General features: G+C 35.3%; 1 pseudogene; it reads left to right on the top strand.

The window, feature by feature from the left end:
- Positions 1–14,685: 14,685 nt before the first annotated feature.
- On the top strand, positions 14,686–15,545 carry LOC113187054 (F-actin-capping protein subunit alpha-1-like; annotated as a pseudogene).
- The last annotated feature ends 6,027 nt before the right edge of the window (positions 15,546–21,572 follow it).

The following is a 21,572-nucleotide window of genomic DNA, read 5'->3' on the forward strand; positions in this document are numbered from 1 at the left end:
GGATGGGACAGACAATAGATTTGACATTACAGAAGAAATATTAGTGAACTGAAGATGTACCAATAAAACTAACCAAAATAAAAGGCATGGAAAAAAATAGCAACACGAACAATGCATCATTGAGCTGTTAAACAACTTGTAGACTAATATTTCTGTGATTAAAGTTTCAGAAGGACAAAAAAGAAAAAAAATATATTTGAAAAAAAGTCCTCTGTTTTTTCCAATTTGATGAAAATGATAAACCTATAGATCGAAGAATCTCAATAACCAATGAAAAGAAACATGACTAAAACTACTCAGAACACAACATAATCAAATTTCTCAAAACTTGTGGTATGATAAAATCTTTAAAGTAGGCAGAAAAAGAAGAAAAGCAATATTTACAACAAATTGAATGCAATCAAGAAGGTAGTAGAATAACATCTTTGATCTACTGAAAGACAAAAATATCAACTTATAATTGCATTTTCAGTGAAAATGTCTTTGAAAAAATATAACAAAATAAATATTTCTTGCAAAAATTGTAAAACTACAGTGCATGGCCATAATGACACTCAAGTTGGTAGAAGAAAACGGAGGAGGACTATATTCTAAGAATCTTGCACTAAAAGTGAAATGGTATAATCTCACTTGAAGGTAGAATATAAAAAAAATTTTAAAAAATGTATACTATCAATACTAAAGTAAGTACAAAAATAACAAAAGAAAATAACAAATATATATATGTATATATAATATATACATATATATGTGTATATATGTATGTGTGTGTGTGTATATATATATATTTACCCAGCTAAATAAGAATGAAATATGGCATTTGCTGGTAAATGGATGAAACAGAAGAACATTATGCTAGGTGTTGGGGGCGGGGAGACCCAGAAGGGTCATATGTTTTCACTAATGTGTGGAATTAAACAACGTAAGGAGGTGGGGAGAAGAGGAGTATCACAAGAAAATGGAAGGGAGATCAGTGGAAGGGGAAGGGGTTAAAAGGAGAGAAAGGAGGCAGAGAGAAAAGGAAAGAATTGTGGAATGAAATTGACCAAATTATGCTATCTCTATATATGAATATACCACAGTGAATTTCACCTTTATGAATATCTATAAAGCTCCAATTTAAAAACAATAAATGAATAAAAGAAAGACCAGTACAGTAGAAAAAGAACAGGAGAAATAAGAAGGGCAGGGAAAGAGGAAGTATTGGGGACTGAAATGGAGCAAATAATATTCTGTGCATATATGGTTACACTAAAATGAATCACACTGTTGTATACAATTATAACACACTGATAAGAACATTTTTATAAACAAAAGTAATTAAAGAAAGAATTGTGGGTAATAAACCTAGCAAGACGAATAAGTAGGACTTATCTAGGAATGAAATTTGTTTAACATTAGAAACTTAATCCATTTAATTCACTGTTATAGTCAGGTTTTTCATTGCTTCAAAAAAAGACCTGACAAAGGCAATTTTAGAGAAAATAAAGTTTATTGGGGGGCTCACAGTTCCAGAGTTCTCAGTCCATGGAAGGCCAACTCCATAGCTCTGGGTCCAAGATGAGGCAGGACATCATAGCAAAAAAAAGTGGGATAGAGGAAACAGATCAGGGAATGATTATCAGGAAACAAAAAGAATGCTCCACTCACCAGGGACAAAATATAAATCCCAAAGACGTACCTCCAATAATCCACCTCTTCCAGCTACAACCTACCTGCCTACAATTACCACCCAGTTAATCCATTCAAGTTTTGGATTAGCATAGTGACTAGGTTAAGGCTCTTATAATCCATCAGTTTGCTTCTGAACTTCCTTTTATTATCTCACATGAGCTTTGTAGGGATACCTCATATCTAAACCACAACATTTACCATTATAATAAAATAAAAGCAGAAGGAAAAAATGTAATTATCTCCATCAACAATTAAAAAGTGCTACAGATGAAGTCAAATTCAATTTTGTCCTCCAAAAATCAGACTGGAATCCTAAACTCCAATGTGACATATTTGTAGGTCAGAAATTTGGGGTAATTAGGTAATGCAGGTGGAACCTCATTAATTAAATCAGTGCTTATAAAAGTGACTATATGGAGCTCTCTCATCTTCTTTTCATCATGTAAGACTTTCAAAAGGAAGTGGGCAGTCCATAACCAGAAAGAAGGCCCTAAATAGAGCATGGCTATATGGCACTCTGATGTAGGAAGGACTTCAACTTTTCACTTCTGTATGCATATGTCTGATGGGTGGTTAAAAACAGGATTAAAGATTTGTCATCTTTGCATCTATTTTGCATCCATGTCTTTTGTTCCCAATTATCATGGATTCCAGGAACAAAACCTATTGCTATAGACATCTTTTAATAAGTGGAGGCTACACCTCCCCACCTGGCAAGAGCAACTTTCTTATCAGGGACAAGACCCTGCCTGCCCAATACTGAGATAATGATGAAGTAGATCACACTTGATCAAGATCACCTGCTTTGGTAACTGTGAAAAACTTTCCAACTGTGTTAATCTCCCAACCCTTTTCTTCATTTTTTCTGTAAAACCTCAAAGTTATTATCAGCTCCTTGAAAACAGGGATAAGGACATCGGTTCCCTTGTCTTTCTCATGTTGGTAAACTGATTAAAGTTTCTTTCATGATTTTCACCATTGTCTCTTCTTTTTGGTGTTGGGGACAGTAGTCAGCATTGACTTGTTGGATCCTTAGAGGCAGGCCTGTGGTTACATAATCGTTGTTTTCAAGCCTCCAAAACTGTGAGAAATAAAATTTTCAATTATAAGTTTCCAAGTCTATTATACTTTGTTATAGAAGCCCCCAAATATAACATAGCAAAATAAATTATATGTCTTTCTATATGCAATAATAAATAATTGAAAAAAAATAAAATTAATGTATCCATGTTGGAGTAAACACTAATCAGTACCTAGGAAAGCCTTCAGTGAGACAAGAAGGTCTCTAAAAGAATGTGGAAATGAGGGAAATGGATAGGGGGACATGTCTATTTCCCTTATCTTCAATTTTAGGTGAGAATCTAAGCAAAGTGACCCTGGTTGTAAGAAATGCACTCATATACCATCTGAAGAACTCCATCTGCTAAGTGGAATGCAGCCTATCCTATATATTCCTCATGCTTGTAGGTGTGGTACAGATCACCATTATATCCTAGCCTGTAGTTACCAAGGAATGAAGAGTAAAATGTCCAAAACCACTCTGTTGAGTCCTCCAATTTCTTTCTTTGGGATTAAAACAAAACAAAAAACATCAGATTGTGGCTTTTGAGCTGACTCTAAATTTGAGAAGGGGCATAGAGACTAGACATGATCTTCAATGTGGTTGTAGGGGTGGGGACCACTACATAATTATGAGCACACCCTGAAAATGAAAAAAGGTATGCCACGAGTGTTGGGAAAAGCATCTAAAGTAGTCTACAGTAAAGCAAAAGGAAACAAACAATGATGCTGCAGTGTTGGCAAGGCTCCTCCTGTGTACATTAAAGTTAGCCACACACTGGAAGTTAGCCACTCAGGCTCAGCTTCACAAAGGACAGGAAGTGTTAAAACTAGAAGGAGAGTTCAGTTTAGCTATGGTTAATAGCAAGAATATGCTGTCACAGTGCTTAGAACATGCAGATAAAGGCCTGCCATTATGCTAAACTGAGGAGACATGGGCCCTGAACCCATATTAGGATATTGGTGACTAGCGAAAACTGGGACCCTCAGATGGGCTTCACTCAGGGAGTCCACTAATTCCAGTAACCTAGAGGTTGAGGTGGAAGATGAAGATATAGTAGAAGGTAATGGCTCAAAAATTAAAGACCCAGCAGCCATGGAGAGATAGTTATATACCATAAGACCTATACTCTCACAGAGTTAGTGGAATTGGAGTCCAATTTAAGTAGAAATTGAAAGAAAGTATACCTGTATGACCTCTCCACTTGTGGAACACTGAAGCAGAAGGTGCAATGCTGAATAACACAGAATTGTCTAAAAGGGCTTCAGTGTCTGATCACTCTGTTTTATATCAACAGCTTTATGCCAGTGCTGCTGCTGAAAGTGTGGGGTCAGTACTAGCTGGCAGATTCTTGCCACTCCCAATATGTTGCCAAATTCAGGAGATATTCCTATGTCCAAAGGCACCTGGCCTCTATAAAACTAGAGAACTATGTGTAAGAACTGGGAATAAAATATACTATTTATGTGCAGCCTTTACCAGGATTGGACAGCATGATATTTACTGCTGAGATGTGAGACACAGCATCACATGCAACCACTCCATTCATTTATAATGCCCTGGTACCAATACTCTCCCCATTAGTTGGTCAGCCACTCCAGCAAGCAGAGCAACTAATAATAGTTCTAGGGGAGACAGAAACATTTTGTTTTTGTGGCAGAAAGTAGGAGTCCATAAAACTTGGCTCAAACTGGAAGGAACATTTTGAATCTTCTGTAGAAAGCTGTACATGGATTTAATAACAGCAGGAGTAAATGAAAGGGAAATAAATTTAAAAACCTAACAGGACCCTTGAACAATTATGGAAGCAATTTCCAAAGTATAAGAGGTTCAACTATTCCCTTTCAATAAAGAAGTAAGTTAGGAGACAATCATAAAGGTAAAAAGGATTTCTATTCCCTCTTTCTCAGGAAAAAAAAAAAAGAGAGAGAGAGAGAGAGAGAGAGAGAGAGAGAGAGAGAAGCCTCTCCTATTAAGTGATATAATAAAAATAGAACCCATGGATTCCCCTTAGGTGTCTTTGAAGCTTTTGGTATGAGACAACTAGGGAAATGATCAAGGCTCAGGGGTCCAAGCCATGTCTCTGGACCAGAAACCATATATATTATCAATATTTTGATCTTTAAAAAACATTCAGAAATGGACATAGGAGCTGAATGCACATTGATATGTGGTAATTCTGAAAAACTCTCAAACTAGCTGGTACTGATGAATAAGGGGGAAATAGAGTCTGAACCTTAATGTTCACTCTGCATCTTAGATGCCTAACACACAGCCCCTACCCAGTGTTCATAGCTCCCATTCTTAAATATATTGTAACTGAGATATTTTGTGGGGTTAATGCCTACAAACTACTGTAAAGTAGTTCCGCTTGCATTTCCTGGAGATTAAACTTATGTCTCTGATATTTTGCCTGCCCTCTACTGAATTGGTGCCACCAAACAATATTGGTTTCTCATTGCTCATCAAGAGATAACAAGGTCTTATGTAAACTGGCTAAAGTAGACATAAGGGACTGGGAATGTGGATCCGTGGTTGAGAATCTGCTTAGCTTGCATGAGGCCCTGGGCCCAACCCCAGCACTGTCCTCCCTCCCCACAAAGAAGTAAAAATTTTGCCCAACCCACAGTACTTTTAACTCCCACTTTTTGCCAGTAAGAAAGCCAGACAGAATAGGGCAACTGACAGTGAATTATAGAAAATTGAATGATTTCTCTACTTAGTGCAGGCATCTTGAATATAACTATTATTCTAGAAAAACTGTGTTCTGGACCTTGTTACTGCTTTCTTTATCACTTTACCCATAGAGTAGAGGCTCTTATGTGTCAAGACCTACAGTGGATGTTGACAATGTTACCTTATTGGGTCATGGTATGGTAACAAACCTGGTGCTGACTGACATTTGCTGGTAATAGTGTTTACATAACAACCACATCTGCTTCTCATTTACTGTTTTACTAAGTCTATACCCATGGTTTTGACCCCTTTGCAGAGAAGAGAATGAGTTATAAATCCTGAGAGAATGCAGATTCTAGTTTATTGGTAAAATTCTTGGGTGTTGTTTGGTCAGATAAGACAAAGATCATACCTCAGGTTGTGATAGATAAAGTTTAGATGTTTCCATTTCCCAAGCAGTAAAGAAATTGCAAGAATTTGTGGGGCTGCTGAGTTTTTTTGGGGGGATTCTATTCTTCTTCCTTCATTATGACCCCTATATAATTTGTGTAGGAGGTGTGCCATTTAAGACAGAACTAACTGGCATACTGAGGCCTTACATCATGTCAAATGGATAGTAAAAAAGATACTAGTCCTTGGGACATCAGACACATCAAAAACTGCTGAACTTACTGTCCATGTTACTCCATGTGGATTTGGATGGGGTTTATGGCAGCAGATTAAGGATATAGTCCCCCACTGGAATTTTGCCACAGTTATGGAAGGGGAAAGAAACTTGTTGGATCTTCTAGCCACAAATCCATTCACCAGAGAAATACCAGTCAAGATTGCAACTGGTGAAGATGGCTAGAAGAAGCCCCCAAAGAAGAAATTGCCACTTGGCTACATTGCAGATTAAAAAATACAGGAAAAAAACACTCTGTGGACATACTAGATTTGCCCATAAAGATGTCTGATGTTGTTGCTGCATGCAAGAACTGTCTTGCCTACTCTTGGAGCTAACTACAATGACTTGATAGCACCAATGAGCACATCATGTGAGAAAACATCCCTTTTCAAATAGACTGCATTTGGTCTCTCCCACTATCAAAAGGGGTCATTAATGCTCTGATTTGCAAGTATATAGTTATAGGCTTGATGAAAGCATTTACCAGCAAAAAGCCAATAAAAAGACTGATTCAACTGAGTACCATGTATGACACATTGCAAGTAATTGAAAGTAAACAAGGAATTTATCCCACAGGCTGGACAAATAGCAGTAGGCACAAGACCAGGACATATTATGAATTTTCTACCTGCAATACAATCTTACAGGAGGTGGATTAATTGAAAGAATAAATGACTTGCGGAAACAAGTCTCAAAAACTGAGAATATCTCTATTCTTGCCCGTATCCTGTGCTGGTGGTAGAAATGGGGTTCCCCTAGGTGGAATGGGTGGGCTGAGAAATAAAAGCTAGGAAAAATAGAAAGACCAAAACAAACAAACAAACAAACAAACAAACAAACAAACAACAACAACAACAAAAAACAAACACAGGACACAGAAAGTAGTTTCAAAAGCTGGGGCAGGACAGGCAAGCAGATCAGATGGATCTAGCTTCTAGACTCTGGCAAAATGGAAGCCATGCCTGCTTTATTTATGTTGGGAAACATCAAAGGCCTTTCATGGAATGTTCTTCACCAAAAAAGGTTAAAGGTGGGCTTTTCAGTTCCCAACAGGTTATGCCCATCTCCAGAACTACTGTAAGATATCTTCCTAATAGAGGGTAAATAAAGGTCACATGTATTGGGCAATCTATTGTCCCAGTACAGCCACAGATAGTTCACAATGCCAAACCTAAATCTCCCTGGCTACCATACTGAGTGGCTTCCCACACTCTATGTAATTTGGACTTCTCATTTGGTTGAGGCATTGAGAACATTAAATGAAAAACCCACAGTTATTTCTAGATTGTTTACACATGGTCATCATCAGTAAGAACACTTCCACTGAAATTTGCTTAAACTGAGCTGGGACACAAGTAACAATTTACTGCTTCCAGATCCTCAAGACATGATATCAGAGAAAAGAAGTTCTGAGTGGACCATGGATTTTAAAATAAACCCCCTGGAGGAATTTTAAAATAAACCCCTTTGAGGGGAGAGGAACAATATCTAAACTAAAGAGTGAAGCCTACTAGGTTGGGAACCCGTCCCTCACAAGTATAAGTGATATTACTCTTAGGAGGCATTACCCAAGGAACACTTTATATCAGTTTATGGAAGTTGTATATTTCAGATGTCTTATTCTTTCTATACACCTGTAGGACAAACAGATAGATTGATAGGGTACACTTGTCCAAGCAAACCTACCATGGAGGCTGCACTATTAACAAAAGATGGCACAGTAGTTTGTATACTGCCTCATAAAGTTAATTTGCCATTATTGGTGCATATTAAACATTTTTCATATTCTTCATGGGCAACAAGTAGCCTATTCTTGGATTGGGTAACAGAAATTGAACATCATGCCAACCAGACCAACTGTTGTATCTGCTCAGAATACCCTGTGACTTCAGCATAAAAACTTCCCCAGGTAGCCCTACATGTAAGTGAGACTGAATAGATTTTGCTGACAAAACTGAACTTAAAATATGCCCACCAAAATGGCATCATATGATTACAGTAAACAAAAGGTTTTGGCTTTGACTTGAGAGACATGAAATGCAGCAAAATAGCCGGGGGCGGGGGGGGAGGGTGACCAACAACTTGTGTAGATTGATACAGCAGGAGTAGGAGCCGTTTATTGTAGGACAACAGAGGTATTTATACATTCCACACAGCTTATCTTAATTAACATAAACTAGATACAGCAGTCAACCAATAAGAAATCTCCACACTTAATGGCTCTCTGGCGTTACTTCACAAACCACTCCCTCTGGCAAAATGCCAGGCGCCATCTTGACTTGTTTACAGACTCTAACAATGAAATATTTCTCAAGTACCTGGATATACCTATGTATTAATGGGCTTTTATGGGAAGTAGCAATTCAGGTTACAGTTAAAAGGAGAGCTTTCATTGTGTCATTCAGTATTATTATGATACCAAGTTGGTATGTTTAATTCCTGACCCTCTACATGAGACCACAGTCAACTCAACAGATATTCTTACCCCATCATGTCATGTTATTCACAGGACCTTCTCCTTGCTATGGAGTGCACTACAGATATGTGGATCCTATGGATGGTCTTGCCTATCTTGCGACTGGGAAGGATTATATACATGGGAATGACCTTATATTACCATCTCTTTTACCACAGACAACTAGTAATTGGGATAGTCTTAAAGTACACAAGGAACTGCTGAGCTTCCTGGTGGTTCTATCCATTAGCTATTTTTTTTCTATAAGCTGTAGTGATTGATGCAGAAACTCATACCTCAGCATTAGCCTCCCACAAGCTCTTAATCAGAATAAACAGTCCATAACCTTGTTAACTGAGTAAACTACTCAGATAAAAATAAAAAACAGGGTTGCAGTAGATATGCTTATGGCTGCCAAAGGTGGAATGTGTACAGTCTTGGAGAAACAATGCTGTGTGTGAATACATAATAATTAACATGATATTACACATGTTTTAACCCAGGTGACTAAACAAATTGATACCCCCCGCCTTTTAATGTTGAAGGCAATGGAAGCTGACAAATTTATTTTAGCTCAGTGAAACCCATCTCAGACTTACAAAATTGTAACAAAATAAGTTTGTGTCGTTTTAAGCCATGAATCTTTTATAATTTCTTATAGCCATATAGAAACTAATAATCCCTGGTGTTTTCTCTCTCAGATGAGTCTCGTTCAGAGGGAGTCTTCTCTTATGGAAGAGCAGCATCCAAGTTCACTTTCTATTGAATGGATACAGCTTTTACACCTCCAAAATGGAAGTAGTGCAGCTCCAATTTTTTCATGAGTCCTGTTTTTCCATTGGAAGGACCCATAGTATCAGAACAGTGACTCACACAAATAGTACTTAGATAGCAGCTCTAGGTGCAGAGCTAATTGCCCACATCCATGTACATGGTTCAGAGAGTGCATGCTCACCATGCTGTCTTCAGTCACAGAACACAACTGAAAGCTGAGTTCCATCAGGCTACTGCTCTCTCTTTCTCAGGCTCATTATCTTAACCCAATAAGGAGAGAACTTCTATAGAGAAGTAAATTGTGACCTTCTGATTTCTTGGAAGGAAAAAAAATAAACAAACAAACAAACAAAAATATAGTTTCTATGTGGCTATAAGAAATAATCACAAATTTGTGGCTTAAAACAACACAAATTTATTTTATAGTTTTATAAGTCTGAGATGGGTTTCACTGAGCTAAAATAAAGTTGGCAGCTTCCATTGCCTTCAACATAAAAAACGGTGGAGGGAGTATCAATAGCATTACTTTGTTTAGTCACTTGAGTTAAAGCATGGGTAATAGTGTGTTCATTATCAGGTATACACACACAAAACATCTCTTGAACAGACTCTGAGGAGCGGCATTTGGTTGGATATCCTGATACCCTTTTGTTTGAAATATTCTCTAAATGGTTAACTTCCCTTTCCTAGACATGATGCATACCTTTTATGCTATCTTCATAACACTGGCATGTATGCTAATAGGTTCTTGTTCTTTGTACTGGACTAGAGACGTTATGTGCCTCTGAACCCTGTTCTCAGGGCCTTGTGGAAGAGATGGGATAGTGTGAGCTTGTGAGCGACATGAGAGGCTTCCAGGGCACTAAAGGCATGAAGTATTGGGTTAAACAGTAATCGCAGCCTTTGAAAAACTTGCAGTATGACAAGAAATCTCTAAAAGAATGTTATAATGAGGAAAACGAAAAGGAGGAGGTGGCCACTTCCCTTATCTCCAGTCATTAGGAGAGGAACTAAACAGAGTGACCCTGGTTATAAAGTAAATGAATGTATTCATAAAACACCTGGAGAACTCTACTTGCTCCATGGGATGCAATTTATCCTATATATATCCCCCCCTCTCTGTAGGCTTGGTATGGTGTTAATGTTAGAGTCTGTTAACAAGTCAAGATGGCGCCTGGCATTTTGCCAGAGGGAGTGGTTTGTGAAGTAATGCCAGCAAGCCATTAAGTGTGGAGATTCCTTATTGGTTGACTGCTGTATCTAGTTTATGTTAATTAAGATAAGCTGTGTGGAATGTATATATACTCCTCCGGTCCTATAATAAACGGCTCCTACTCCTGCTGTATCAATCTACACAAGTTGCTCGTCACCCCCCCCCCCTTATTTTGCTGCAGTTGGGCTCCGGCAGTATGGCCCTCTATTGTATCCTGGCCTGCCACAGCTGAGGAATAAGTAATAAAATGTTCAAAACATCTCTGTTGAGTCCTCCAAGTTCTTTCTTCAGTATTCAAAAATAGTATTATGGCACCCTTACAATTCTAGAGTTGAGCTATCTTTTAAAATTGCTTTATCAAAAGATATTTAAGTGATATACACTGAAAATTATAGGCCATTGTTGAGATGAATCAAACTAAGCAAATGAGAGCTTAACCATGCTTACATCCCTTGAACTTTTAAGCTGTTTAATCTCTTTAAGTTGATCTACAGATTCAATGCAATCCCAAAAGAAAATTCCTTCAGGACACTTTGTTGAAATTTCTGTTAAAGCAAAATGTTTTTTTTTTTTATTTAAATAAAAATGTTTTCTTGAGCTATTACAAATGTTAGTTAAAAATAAAAGATCAGAACTGGGAAAAATTCCCTAATCCACCAGAAGCTTGACTAGATAACAGATGAAAAAAATATGTATAAGATACAAGAAACCAGAGTATTTTATAATAAAATTTTGGGGTGAATAAAGCATAAATTTTGTGGCTACATAGCCTCTAGGTTAGAATGGTGGGGCAATTGATAGCATAGTTCTGGGATAAGGAGGAGAAACCAGATGTTGCTTCTTCCTGGCTTGATTTTATAAGGAGAGTGCAAAGTAATCTTGATGGTTAATTTTCAACAAAAAGGAAATGCATGTGGGACATTTTTTTTTGTTCTTTTCTTTGTATTGGTTTAGTCCAAAGTAAGTTAAATAAACCCTTATTACCTCTACCCTCTCTACACTTTTTGGTTTAAAATCAGCTTAAGGGAATGTCAGAATTCTTTCTTCATCACTATTAATTAAAATTCCAAAAATTTTATGAAAATAAAGAGAAACTGGAGTGCCAAAACAACTTAAAAATGGAAAAAGCCAATTGATTAACATTATTTCCTGTTTAAGACTTTTAGCAAAGTGGTTTTGTATTGTAATCAACACAAATACAATTGAGCAGAATAAAGAGTCACAATAGACAATTCACTGGACAAATGATAATTGAGAAAGATGCTGAGGAAAAACAGTGTATAAAGTACAGTACCATTAAAATAAATGGTGTTGGATAATTGGATACCCATATAAAAGTGAATAAAACAACAACCAACACTTCAAACCATGTCTCTTAATATATTGAAGAACTAGTACAAAATAAATCTTGTCTCTAAATAAAAAAAAGTAAGAAATTCTACATAATAAAGAAGGATAATACTTTTGAAAACATATTTAGGAAAATATTTCTGAACTATAACATCAAAAACCCAATTTCTAAAAAAAAATTGATAAACTATACTTCATAAAATAAAGTTCTCTTTAAGGACACTTAATTCAAGAGACAATCTAAAGACTGAGTGGAAATACTTGCAAATTACATATCTGATAAAAAAAACTATATCAGAGCTACACCTTAAAAAATCACAGAATTCTGCAATAAGTTAGCAAATAGGCAAATATTTGAATGAACTTTACTCAAAAGAAAATGTGAGATAGCAAATAAGCACATATAAAGATGTTCCTTATCATTAGTCATTAGAATAAAATGAATAAAAACTATAATTAGATATTCCTATATATCTTTTAAAGTAACTGTAATTTAAAATCAATGATTATACCAAGTTTGAGGAGAAAGGTGGAATAAATAAAATTTTTATACAATTCTGAAAGAAACATAAAATGGTGGATTCATTTTGCAAAATATTTTGACAGTTTTTTAAAAATAAACACCTGACTCAGTCTAGGTATTTTTCCAAGAGAAAGAAAAGCATATGACAATATAAGATCTTCATGCAAATTTTATGACTTTATTTGTAATAGCTAAAATTTGAAGAACCCAAATATCCAATAGGAGGTGAATACAAAAATTATTTATTCCATAAAAAGGAAAAACATCAGCAATTAAAAATGAAGAAATATTGATATATGATATGTCAGATATATATCAGACAATTATAAAACAAAAATTAAATTAAATTTAAAAAAATTTAAATTTAATTTAATTTTTGTTTTATAGTTGTCTGATTTAAATTACATCTGGTGATATTCCACTTACATAAGATTTAAACTAGACTCAATTATAGACTTTCAGTTTCTGATCTAATATGTAAATAGCCTGAAAGTCATTACTACCATCTCCACAGCAAGGAAAAAAAAACTGAATAAACTAGAAATGTGACATTTTAAAAAATATTCATCAAAGAATTGGGGTTATCAGGAAATCCTCTGTACAAAATTGGAGAGACAGGCAGATACCAAGAATTATAGCTCACTAGGAGCAGAAGGCCCACAGCAGAAAACTACCAGAAGAGCCAGTACAAGTAGTAGCACCTAACCAGTAATTACTAATTTTTAGAGGGTGAACATATTCTAGACTGAGTTAAACCTCAGGGACCAATCACAGAAGTCCCCAATTATGTTTTACCTCCAGAAACTCTATTGCATCTTCAGGTTAAGAAGCAAAGAAAAATCACTTGTTCTGCTGGCAGGAAAAGGGGCAAAGAATATGACCATTTTGAACTATACTCAGCATGTTATGTTCTCCTTAACAAATGATTAGCTTCTAAATAAACTATTTAAGCAAAACCTAACCCACTCCAGTTTTACTGGCCCTGGGGCAGGAAAAATTCTCAACTCCAGCTCTCTGTAATCTTCCTGTCTCACCTAAAGTGGTAAGGACATGAGATCTACTGTGAAATTCATAGCCCAAGGACATATGCTTACCAAATGACTAAAACCTAATGATAGATTTATAGAACACCTTCGCTCCCTATATACCCCACCACCATACCAGCCAGGCTCCCCTAATAATAGTGCATTACAACAAAATGATGGGCAAGGAGTCGATTATATTTAAGAAGATGTCACTGAGAAACAAAGACAATAGAAAAGACAAAATAGTGTTTCCTATATAACCAATAGTCAACAGTAAATAAAGTATAGCTCTTAGCAAGATCAGCATACTGATTAAAGCATAAACATTTTAATTCAACACTTTTTATCCCATTCATCATAGTCTTCTATCAACAAAAAGTACAAAGTATGTTAGATGAAAAAAATAAAAATAAAACAAAAGACTTTTTTAAAAAAATAATGGTCTGAAGAGATAAAGACATACTACTAGCATATGGAAGAGATTGGGGATTATCACACTGGGAATTTAAAATAATTGTGAATAATATGCTAAGGAATCATATGGAAAAGTAGAAAACATGAGGGACCACATGGGAATTGAGCACAAAAAGATGAAAACGCTAAGAAAGAATGAAAAATAAATGTTGGAATCAAAAGTACTATAACAGAAATAAACAATACCACTGATGAATTCATCAGAAGACTGAATATGACCAAAGAGAGAATCAATGATTATAAAGATTTGTCAATGGAAATTTGAAATAGAATATCTATAAACTGTGAGATAATTATAAAAGATACAATCTGTGCATAATGTGAAAATCAGACAAAGAAGATAGAGAAAAATAAACAGAAGAAATCATTAAAATAAATATTAAATAAAGCAGGTGAGAATTTTCTAAAATTAATGACAGATCAAAGAACAAATTCAAGAAGCTCAGATTACATTGAGCAGAATAAATACCTAAGCAAAAGAAAAATCATGCAGGCATACCATATTAAATTTTCAAGAAATCAAAGGCAAAGAGAAAAGATTATAAAAGCTGGGAGGGCACTTGTCTATAGCAGAACAAGGGTATGAATTTTACCAAAGGCCTTCCAGGAACTATGCAGATAAGTAGAGAATGGAGAGAAATATTTAGCTTATCAAAGGGAAACAAAAAGGACAAATCTAGAAGTTTGTATCCTGAGAAATAATCCTTAAAAATTAAAAAAGAATCATCTAAATAGAGGGAATTAATTCCTGGTATATCTGTATTTCAAGAATTATTCATAGAGAGCAGCCCAAGATGACCGACTTCGAGGTTCGGTTGTCAGATGAGGAAAAGGTACCCATAGCTGCTAAATTCATCACTCATGCACTGCCAGGGGAGTTTAATGAAGTATTCAATGGTGTCCAGCTCCTACTTACAATGACAATCTCCTCAGGGAAGGAGCAGCACATGCATTTGCCCAATATAACATGGACCAATTCACACCTGTGAAGATAGAAGGATATGAAGATCAGGTCTTAATTACAGAGCATGGTGACCTGGGTAATAGCCTATTTTTAGATCCAAGAAGCAAAATTTTCTTTAAGTTTGATCACTTATGAAAATAAGCAAGTGACCCTCAACCAGAGGAAGTAGATGGAGGTTTGAAGTCTTGGGGAGAATCCTGTGGCAATGCTTTAAGAGCCTATGTGAAAGATAATTATTTCAACAGCTTCTGTGCTGTTTATGCTAAAACTATAGATGGGCAACAAACTATAAATGCATATATTGAAAGCTTCCAGTTTCAGCCTAAAAACTTCTGGAATGGTCGTTGGAGATCAGAGTGGAAGTTCACCATTACACCATCTACAGCCCAAGTGGTTGGAGTGTTCAAAATTCAGGTTCACTATTATGAAGATGGCAATGTTCAGTTGCTTCATCATAAAGATGTACAAGATTTAGTAACCGTTTTGAATGAAGTCCAAACTGCCAAGGAGTTCATTAAAATCATAGAGAGTGCAGAAAATGAATATCAGACAGCAATTAGTGAAAACTACCAAACAATGTCAGACACCACATTCAAGGCCTTGCACCAGCAGCTTCCAGTTATCCTCACCAAAATTGACTGGAACAAAATACTCAGCTACAAGATTGGCAAAGAAATGCAGAATTCTTAAAGGCTGACTGTAGGATTCTTCAGTATGTAGAAAGAAAAGTATTTAACATGTGGTTAGATGATAAATAAGTGATTTATAAACAAGAGTGATATTTTGATAGGGCTTTCAAAGTTAACAGATTTTTTTTAGCCTCATGAAATACTTTTGAACCTATAGCATTGACTTAATCTTTTTGTGTTCTCTGCCTTGTATTTTTTCTGTTATCACTATATCTACTTGTAAATCTTTTTTTTTCCCCCTTTTTGTTAATTCTGCTACACTTAGTGCTAAAGAGAGATCCATCTATTCTGGAGTCATTTTACTCTTTAGAAAATTTTCCTACCCATAAAGTCCTGTTACTGATTTAGACAGATAATATGCTCAGTACTTTTACCTTGTGCTCCAGAGCACTTCTGGTACTTCAGTGCTTTTTTCTGATCCACCAACAGCCAAGGAGGCTATGCTACAACTTGTAGCTAAATGGAAGACACATTCATCCTTCTCCCTCTGACTGCTTTGATCATCATTTATAGCATCTCATAACTATAGTTTTCAAAAGTTTGGGTTGAGGCTTTTTGGGTCCATTTTGGGGGGGAAAAGGAAGTTTTCTGGAAATGACAGCCAGCTTCTCTGGGGGACACTCATTTTTAAATCCAAAGACTTGAACCATATTCCTTGCACATGGAATACATTTGCTTTCTTCATTCCCTCATCGTCTTCTTCCCATTTAGTACCATTGTAGTTATAGACATCTGCATTTTTAGAAGAGTTTTATTCATGTATTATTTTTTTAAGTATCCAAGAACTGCAGATATACTGTGGATGTAGTGGAGTATAAAACTTGAAAAATGCAGATGCTGAAGGAATAATAGGTATCTTGCAATTTAACACTTTGTGGCAGGATTATACTATAAGCAAATGAATCAACTCTGTAAATCACAAAAACTTAAAATGAACCAAAGTGAAAAGATAACTTCCAGGCAGTATCTTTCTACTATAACCGCTATTTAAGGAAATATAGTGTTTTCTTCAAAATAAAATTTAAAACTTGTTCCAAATTACTCTTCCTCAGTCTTGCCTACAAAGAAATCAAGTGTAACTGTAATATAGCAACTTTCCCAGCTATATGGCAGGTATATGTGTGATCTCAGAATACACAGGTGACATAGATATGATAAGACAACTGGTAATGGTGGATTCATTTACATTGTTTACACTTCTATGACCAGGACTTAAAGGAAAGTCAGTTTTTTAAAACCAAGTAGTGTCTTCCTACCTGTCTCCAAATACATGTCAAACAAGAAGGGTGTTTGTGCTTCAGCTTTGTCTTTGCTCAGTAATACAGTCAAGCAAGAGTTTGTTTCCAAGTGAATGCTGTGTAAGAATTTTTGCTTATTTCAAATAAAATATATTTGTATTATTTATCATTGAAAAAAGAATTATTCATAGAAATTCTTCAGCAAGGTAAAAATTATATAGATTAGAATATCAGATTCATAATAAATAAAAAGTTTTATTTTCATTATTTTGTCTTTTGTTTGTTTTTGATAATATATGTTTTTATTTTTCAAAGGTGAAATATCCAAGGAATTGAGTGTTTAAGTCATAGTGTAAGTGTATGTTTATTTTTTAAAGAATGGGTAGAATCTTCTCCAAAGTACCATTTTATAACTCTATGAACAATGGACGAGGTTTGAATAATCCTATATCTTTGCTGACATTTGATGATGTCAGAAGGTGTTAAGTGATTGATATTTCAATCTGATAAAATGTCCTAATTCAGGACTTAACACTTTTAATCAGCACACTTCACATTCATTTCTACATATACCTAATCCTTAATGATAAGTTAACCAAAAGGTCTTTTCTTCAGAACATGGCAAGATAGTGATTTGTTCTTTGTGGTTTTCATTGTCATTATCTTAATTCATGAACATTTTTCTCTGTTCTCTTTCCCAGCATATTCCAAGTTTCTGAAATGACCTTTCTAATTCTGTCTTAATTTCAATTCAACTCATACATAAACATATATGATGAAGCTATTGTAACTACTGTGGACACCTAATTCAAATGAAGATGACTTGTCCCTAAAAGTAATTAATTATTTTAATAGTTAAGGGCTCTTCTCTTCTCCAGAGATTCCTTGTTAAAGGAATTCCTGTTATATTATAGTCAGTCTCATAGGAAATTGATGTTTGCTTTTATTTTAATGTAGTTTGCATTTTGGAGCACTTTGTAACATATATAATTAATTCCTTTTCAAGTTTTCTTGAATATTTTTGTCCTACTATAACTAGCACTTTAATGGTGGTCAGTATGAAAAAGTGGACTTTTCTATTAGTTTCCTCCACTCTTGAGGCTTATTGGATGCCTCCATGGAACTGATTGAGCCAAAGAAGTGTGACACAGGGTATTGTAAAAGGACTGTAGATGATAGTAATTGACAAAGAATTTACTCATGTGAACAATGTTTTTATTTATTAAGCTGGTTTATAGGTAGCCATGGTATAACTCTTCTGTATTTTTATTCTTCAATAACATGTACTGAATTTTTAAATATAAAAATTTATTTTAAAAGCATATGTTTAAGCCTATGGAAATATTATGTACATGGTAATTGTGGGGACAAGTGCATGGAGTACTGCACACATGGCATACTTTAAGGGCTTCTGAGTGGCAAACCACTCCCCTCATGCTAGGTGCATGAGTGGCAAATCCCTTACCCTGTAGGCACAGCCCTGGGCTTGAGGCCACGTGTTGCATCCTGGTGCTTGCTCCATGGCCCACTCCTTGATTGGTTGTTGCAAGGACAGTTGGCAAGAAATTTTATTGGTGACTGCCTGTTATTTGCTGAGCTACTATCTGAGTGTATATACAGGGTAACTGTGCAATAAAATCAGACCTGCTTTCTGCTTGATCTCTAGAGGTCTTGAATAGTGACTCCTTAGCCACACTCTCCTTTATCCTGTTCCGTGGGCTTCCTTGCTGGATGGGAGAGAGCCCAACAGGTAATCATTAATGTTACTTTTAGTCTTGGTTATTTTGGCTTGTTTTGGTAGAATGAGGGATAACATTTTTTGGTCTGCCTAGATTATATTTTCATTCACACCTGGGCATGTTCTAAGAAACTCTGTGGACTGGGTCCTGGACTAGAACTCAACCAGGAGGTTGATATTTTTCCATAGGGATTCCTGGTTAGATCTTCTCCAGGTCAAATTTTTTAATTTTTTTCTAGATTACTTTTTCTTTCTTTTTATATTTGAAGGTGCATGGAAACACTGTTATGAACAGAATCACCATGTTTGCTACTGGCTGAGAATATATATATTTATGTTTCATAACCTTGATAATTATTCCTGTAAAGGAAAATAAATTTAGCTCTAAATCAGTAGGAAGATGTTAGCCTAGAGTTTGCTGGACATAACTTTTACAATGTATGTTCATTTTATCCCATTTTTTTCTAGAGTTTTAATCATGAATGGATGCTGTTGTTAGGAGCCACAGCAAAAATATTAATACAGGCACCTTTGGATTTAATGACTGCCAGCCAGCAATTCACATTCATATGGTAATTGGACTCATGCTGTTTAGCTGGGCCCATTTCAGGACTCAGGTTACTCATGTCACTCTTGTAATGGGAGAGTTCCCATTGGTTGGGAAAGGATGGTAGGAGGGTGTTCCGGGGGAAGTGGAGGCTCAGGTAGAACACACGTGGTGGACCCACTTGTTAGGGGATGCACACGGCCTCTCTCTAAATAAAACTATGTCTCAGTTTGACTGGCTTGTGTTTTTGTGCCCAACTGGGTTGCAAGATTGCAAGCCCACGTGCACTGACAGCTCAGCAGGGAAGTGCTCAGCAGGGGTGCCGCAGGCAGTGCTCGGCGATAGCAGCGGCAGGAACGGGGCTCAGCTAGCCCGCTCCACCCGCGGCCAGCGAGCAACCTGCGGCATGCTGTATTTTATCAAATGCTTTTTCTATATCTGATGAGATAATCATGTGATTCTTGTCTTTAAGTCTATTTATATGATGATTTATACTTATTGATTTCCATATGTTGAATCAATTTTGCATCCCTGGGATGAAACCCACTTAGTCATGGTGCACTATCTTTTAATGTGTTTTTTATGTAATTTGCCAGTATTTTATTAAGAATTTTTGCATCTATGTTCATCAAGGATATTGGCCTATAATTCAATGATGTATCTTTGTCTTATTTTGGTATAAGGGTGATATTACCAACCTAGGAGCCCTTTAATGGATTAATGGATAAAGAAAATATGGTATATGTACTCAATGGAGTATTACTCAGCTATAAAGGAGTATGACTTTATGACCTTTGGACAGAAAATGGATGGATCTGGAGATTATCATACAAAATGAAATAAGCCAGTCCCCAAAAACTAAAGGTTGAATGTTTCCTCTGATATGTGGAAGGTAACCCAAATTGGGGGAGGGGGTTGAAGTTCAGTAGATTAGACAGTGGGAAATGAAGAAAAGGGAGGGAAGATAGAAATAAAAGACAGCGGAATAAATCTGATGTAATTTTCTCATGTACATATATGAAAATAGCACAGTGAATCCTACCATCATGTATATCCACAAGAATGTGATCCTAAATAAAATAAATTTTATGCTTGTTTATTTATATCAAAATGAATTCTGATGTCATGTAAAACTAGAAGGAACCAATGAATAAATTTTTTAAAAGGGGGAAAAAAAGAAAACATGTGTCTTGTTTTCTGTTTTTTTTTTTTTTTTTTTTTTTTTTGTTATTGTTGTTACTGGGAATTGAACTCAAGGATGCTTAATGACTGAGCCACATCTTCAGCCTGGTTTTATTTTGCATTTTGAGATAGGGTCTCCCTAAGTTGTTTAGGACTTCACTACGTTGCTGAGGCTGACTTTGAATTTATGATCCTACTGCCTCAGTGTCCTGAGCCTCTGGAATAACAGGCATAATGAAAAAGTATTACTTTTTTTTCTAATGTCTTTTCTGCACTGAGATGATCATAAGTTTATTTATTTATTTATTTATTTATTTATCTATCTATTTATTTATTTATTTTTGTCTTTCTTTTGTTCAATTAATGGGATGTGCTACATTGATTAACTTTCTTATGTTGAATCACTCTTACAGTTATGAGACAAATCCTACTTGGTCATGTTGAATAATCCTTTTATATATGCTGATGGATTTATGGGGAAATATCTTATTGAGAAATTTAGCCTCTGCATCTATAAAGGATATTTTTGTGTTGCTTTCTTGGTATACTCTGTTTGATTTTGGCATAAATATTGATCTCATAAAATGATTTAGAAAATATCCCTTATTCTTCTAATTTTGAATTCATGAAAGACTGGTCTTAATTCCTTTTAAGTGTTGGGTAGAATTTATAAACAACTATTTCAGGGCTTTACTTTGTGGGATTTTTAAAAATTTATTTTTAATTCACTGTTATACATTAATTCATTTTTTAATTTCTTTTTGTATCTTTTGCACATACTTTGTCTCTTTCTAGAAATTTGTCCATTAGAACAAATTTATCTAATTTGCTGCACAGTTTTTCATGATGTTTACTCATCATTCTTTTGTAGTTTTCATCTGTAATGTTGGTAGTGATGTCTCCCCTTCTGTTCCCAATTTTAGACATTGAAGGTATCTGTTATTTCTTTAGTCCACTTAGCTAAAGATTTATTAATTTCTGTTGATGTTTTTCAAGGGTCAATATTCATTTTATTAATTTTATGTATTGTTTTTTTATTATCTGATTAATTTATTTTTTATTTTATTTGAATATTTATTTGAATTTACTTTGGGTCTTTATTACTCTTCTTTTGCCAATACCTTAAGACCTATAGGAACATTATTGTTTTGAGATCATCAAGTTTCATTTTTTAGTATGAATATTTGCAGCTATTAAATTTAATAAACATGATAGTTATATTCCATAAACCTCAATATGTTATTTTCTTATTTCCACTAATCTCAAAATAATTTCTATTTTTCTATGATTTCTTTATTGATAGTTTAAGAGGTGTTTTTTTTT

The sequence above is a fragment of the Urocitellus parryii genome, chromosome 4, assembly GCF_045843805.1.
Source record: "Urocitellus parryii isolate mUroPar1 chromosome 4, mUroPar1.hap1, whole genome shotgun sequence".
Classification (NCBI taxonomy): Eukaryota; Metazoa; Chordata; class Mammalia; order Rodentia; family Sciuridae; genus Urocitellus; species Urocitellus parryii.